Here is a 5952-nt window from a genome sequence, read left to right on the forward strand (position 1 = left end):
GATTCTTTTCTGTGTATTTCCATTATTCTGATGTTCTTAGTTAAAAGAAGTTTGTACAAATGTAAGGAAACTCCCTTTTGATTTTTTTTTTTAAACCCTTACCTTCCGTCTTGGAGTCAATACTGAGTATTGGCTCCAAGGCAGAAGAGTGGTAAGGGTAGGCAATGGGGGTCAAGTGACTTGCCCAGGGTCACACAGCTGGGAAGTGTCTGAGGTCAGATTTGAACCTAGGACCTCCCGTCTCCAGGCCTGGCTCTCAATCCACTGAGCTACCAAGCTGCCCCCTCCCTTTTGATTTTTTAAAGATTCTGACATTTGTTTCCAAACTTTTCACAAGTATTTGGTAAATCTTTTGTGACATTCTATTTCAAAACCACATTCCATCAACTGCTGTTGTATCCTGTTTGTGTGAAATATAAAATACCAGGAATCCCCTTAAAGTTTAAAGCCATCTATTTCTAATTTCTCCTCATGAAATATTTCTTTAAAAAAAAGCAAATTAGAGGTGAGACTTATAAAGTAAAACTTTTTAAAATTACATTATAAATCATAAGAATGTAGAAAAAGGACAAGACAAATACCAATTCTGGTAACATCTTAAGTGTTTTATGTTTAGTTTCATCAGTTAATATATATATATATATATATATATTTAATTAAACCCTTACTTTCTGTCTTGGAGTCAATACTGCTTATTGACTCAAAGGCAAAAGAGTGGTAAGGGCTAGGCAATGGGGGTTAAGTGACTTGCCCAGGGTCACACAGCTGGGAAGTGTCTGAGGCCAGATTTGAACCTAGGACCTCCCATCTCTAGGCCTGGCTCTCAATCCACTGAGCCACCCAGCTGCCCCCCAATCTATATTTTAAACCTGGGTAGGTACAGTCTTTACATGTTTGAATAAATCTAGTATCTGGTAGTAAGAGCATCATAGAATTTTAGACCATATATATAAAAACTACTGTATTTGTTTATTGAAATTTGATACAGTATACTTTTTTTTACTCCATGTGGAATGGAAATTAGGATAGTGGAAAGAATGTGCTTTTTTTTGGTTAACCCTTACCTTCTTCTTTGAATCAGCACTAATATGTAATTGGTTCCAAGGCAGAAGAGCAGTAAGGGCAAGGCAATGAGAGTTAAGTAACCTGCCCAAAGCCAGAACTGAACCCAGGATCTCCCATCTCTAGGCCTGGCTCCCAATCTACTCAGTTACCTAACTGCCCCCAAAATGCTACTTTTTAATATCAAAGATCTGAGTTTGAATCCTGACTTTCCAGTCATCTGGTATGACTGGGCAAGTCACCTGATATTTCTCTGAAATTCTTGTTTTTTTCATCTACAAAATAAGGAAGTTGGACTTGACCTCCTAAGAATCCCTTCCACCTCTAAATCTATGATTCTTTTTTCCAGATTTTTTTTTTGTAACTGTCCATAAAGACTTTTTATCAGAATTCATGGAGCTATTTTGACATTACTTAAAAATGTTAGGAATAAGAACCAAAGTATACAACATATACACCTTGAAATGAAGGTCCTTTTGTGAGTCATCATTTTTTGTTTGGTAAATAAATTCTGACACCAAACACAATATAGTGCAATTATGCGAACAAAGTCAAAGATTATTTTTACAAATTCAGTACATCTAGCTAATATTTTTCATTTTAAGCATTCATTGAATTGCACAGTAGAATAATAAACTCAATAGTGCTGCAGCCACTTGAAAATAAACACAACAGAACAAGAGCACAAGTACTTCATGGTAAGATGTTTTTAGAAGGGTTAATACCATATAGGTTCAGTTTCCAAAAATTTGTGTAGATGATGAGGTACAGATGTACCAGTCACGTTTACAGTAAGAATTCATTTATTTTACTAATGTCTGCACTGTATCGATATGTAGATGAATAAACTGAACTGAATACAGATTGGTTTAGTTTTCAAGGGTTTGTTTTTTTTCTATACTCCTGTATTGTTCTGATCAAAAGGAAATGACTTGTTTCTTTTGGAGATGAAGTGTAAGAAATGACAAAGCTCATATTTTTGCTCACCTTCGAGATGTAAAATTATTTCAGTAGGAGATCATTTTATTCAGCTTTGTCATGAAGTAATTGTCATTCACTATACTTTCCTGTCAATTCTGACATTATTTGCAAAATGCCACTTAAAAAATGTAAAGCCTAAGAATCAAGAAAACAGTATATATAGCTATAGATTTAATATTAGAAGATTAACTTGTGAATGTTCCCCTCCAGAAAATGAACTAAGATATAATCTATATATTTTGCTAGATGATGCTTTCTATGATATGGGAGGGGAGTGAGAGGCTGAATAAAATAAAATTTTTAAAAAAGAAAAAAAAATTTTAAACTGCAAGTTCTTAAGTTTCAGCATATTTTCAACATGAGAGCTATATAAAGTATTGCCAGAAACTAAATATTTCATGTTAAAGTCATACCAATTATGAATTAATGACAAATTTTAAAATTCCAGATGACTCCTTCTGAGCTAGCCAATTTATCTCAAAAATTATAAACTTCTATCATAGCTTCCTCCCCCCACACCTGCCCCCTTTAAACTCTTACTTGCATCATAGTATCAATTCTACGACAGAATACTGGTAAGAACTAGGCAAACTGGAGTAAGTGACTTGTCAAGGGCCACACAGCTAAAAAGTATCTGAGGACATATTTGAACACAGGCCCTCCCAAATCCAGGCCTGGTGCCCTATTCACTGTGCTACCTAACAGCCCCTAATTCTAAACTTATATAAAATTTATTATTTAAAATTTTTATATTTTTTAAAGACATTTGTTTGGTATGACCCTTTTAGATGATTTTATTAATAAGTATGGTACTTGAAGACAGCTAGCCAAGCCAAAATTTTTAGTGAATTTGTGAGCATATTGATAGATTTAAGCTGACCTCAGAAATCAAAATATAAAATAGGGAGCTATATTGCTTTAGGGAAAATTTAGGAGGAAACAGCTAAAATCATAGCTTGATAGCTAGCAGAAGTGATTAATTGCCTTTCCACCATGTGGAATTTTTTGATGCCAGAACGTATGGAGCTGCCTTGCAAATTAGAGAGTCCCCTATGTCAATGTTCATATTTTCTTTGGACTCTACTGAGCTTTCTAATGACTGAATGAACAAGGTATTGTGCCTTGGAGGCACATTTTGATGAGCCACAGTTGTACTTTCCTCTTCATAATTAAAAGCTATAAACAAAGAACTGTGTAGTCTAGGCTAACTATATTTGGGCCCTGATATTAGGCTTTGGGAGATCTGAAATACCTGTTATAAAATTTTGAATATTTGTTACAATGAAGAGTAATTGAAAACATTCTCTGGAACATGGCAACTGATGAGAGCTCATCTCCAAATAAATTTTAAGATAATTCATTTTTTATGCCATTGAAACTTAATAATATATAACCATCTCCAGTGGCTTTTCTACAATCACTAATAGGAAATTCATGCTATTTTTATGTAACTTGTATTCAACTCCTTTGCAATTTGTATTTAATTTCCTGTGTAAATTTCTGGTTTGTTTTGGACTATTAAGATCTGTTTTAAGATCAATAGCATAAGTTAAAGAACAAAATTACTCTGCAATCTTCTATCTAGGAGTACACCATGTTGAATAATTATCACCATCTGAATTTTCTCTAGCAAGAAGAAAATTGTATTCACTTAAAAATAAATACCAATACTTAAAAGAAATCATTTTTATCACAGTTATTAAGACAATAGAGCAGGAAATCTTAGTCCAGCATCTGTGAACTTGTTTTTTTAATACTGGGATAACTATTTAAATAGAATTGACATTTGTAATCCTTTGTGTTTAATGCAATTAAAAACATTCTGATAAGGAATACACCAGACTACCAGATAGGTCCATGTCACAAGGTTAAGATCCCCTGCCATCGTAAAGAGTCAAAGTTTATCATATGTTATGCAACAATTAAGAAACAGATTAGTTCTAGAATCAGAGCTCATTGAAGTAGACAGACAAGATAAGAGCTCAAGATACTTTATGAACACATATAACATACTTGACTTACTAACGATTAAAACAAATGAAGTTATATTTAGCCAAAATAACAAGGTCTTTACCATAACTGGAACAATAATTTCCAATAATCTTCACTCGTTCACTGAAAACATCGTTGAAATATTAAACATTGTAGTTTAGAATTATCAGGTTCTTCTACCTTAACTCCTTTATAATAAAGTGTCAATGAAAACTGATCCGAGACTAAACATTATTGGCTACTTCTAAACATTCCTCTAAACATTCTTAGAATTCTAGAGAGTTGTTGCCTAGTGTGTCCCGGAAGACTGGATGAACTTGCCCAAGGTCACAGGGCTGATTAATGTCAGACTTGAATGAATAGCCTTTCTGACTTCTGACTTCAGGTCTTCTGTTTATGCCATGCTGCCTCTTAACAAGAAATAGAAATTTTATTATATGTTTCTTAAGAAAAATTTTTGTATTAATTTTACAAAAGAAAAAGTTTCTATAAATGTTTCTTCAGGTAGGCACTTTTTAAAAAGGAAATTATGAATGGCAATTTTATTTTCAATCAGAGCATTTAGCACATATCACTACTTCATCTAGGATTTTGCCTAGGAAAATAAGTTTCCATTGGAATAAGACATAAAAGTATGTCTTCATAAAGTCCTTGATAAAAAAGTATTTGATTGTTTTTAAATTTATATACAAATACCCATATATAATAGCATCAATCTCCTAGGGCAGTGTTGGCAAAAGTTTTCAAGTTCACATGCCCAAACTGCAACTTTAAGCTACCCCATTATCCCAGAGAGCGGAGGGAGGAAGTGCTCACTTTGAGTAGCTAGTCAGAGGGGGGGCATGCAAAAAATGTCCTTGGGCGCTACTATCCACTCACCATGGCTGCATAACAACACCGTCCTAGAGTGTTTGTGAGGATAAAAAAATGTGAAAAAATAAGTTCAGGCTGACTAATTATTCTTCATGATCAACCATATACTAAGCATATCAGCCAAAGGTTTTGTCCATATCTCAGGACTTAAGTCTTGCACCTTTCCAGGAGACCACAATGCTTCTCAGGAACATAGTTAAATCAATGTTTATTGGATTCAGGTTGAACTGAAATGAATGTAATTCTTCTCAGTTGCTATGATTATTATGGTTAAGTAAATCTTGTGTTAACTGCAGATTGACCTAAAATTATCATATTTTGTTCCAGTATTGAGCCTGGAGTTTCTGCTAGGTGATCTCCCTGAGTCAGGCCCATCCAAAAACCAGAGAGTTGATTTGTCTCCTCAAAATGCAAACTCTTCAACAGAGAATCTGGCAGGTCCCTGGAGTGCCTGGAATCTTCCAGGAGAGCTCTATCCTCTCCCCACCCTCATTAAAGCACCCTTTATAACAAAACAAAAAAAAAAAGTGTAGTCAAGCAAAATGCATCGATATATTGGTCATGTCTGAAATTATCTCCCACTCTTCACTTCTAGACCAAAAATTCTATGCCAAAAGATGAGGAACATTATTGTATCATCACTTACAATATGGATCACTGCTTTGATCGTAGTTCTTGTCTATCAAAATTGTTTTCTTTTACATTTTTGTGGTCCTTATTGAAATTGTTCTGATTCTGTTCATTTCATTTGGCATATTAAATGAGTTTTCTTAAGTTTTATCTACTAAAGATTTAAAATATGTTTTAACTAAAAGTTGAGGGAAAACCTAAAGGTATCTCCCCCAAGTATCTTAATCATAACAAGCTATTTTTCCCTAAAATATTTTGTTTTTAAGGGTCTTTCTGGAGACACTTCAATCTTCTGTTGGGATATAAAACTCAGTGCTGCATGTTATACCCTAAACCTAGGATAACTTGACATTTTTCTATATAACTGCTGACCTTAGCAAAACGGCACTCATGGGCAACAATTTTATTCCTTTT

Source organism: Gracilinanus agilis, chromosome 1 (assembly GCF_016433145.1).
Source record: "Gracilinanus agilis isolate LMUSP501 chromosome 1, AgileGrace, whole genome shotgun sequence".
Classification (NCBI taxonomy): domain Eukaryota; kingdom Metazoa; phylum Chordata; class Mammalia; order Didelphimorphia; family Didelphidae; genus Gracilinanus; species Gracilinanus agilis.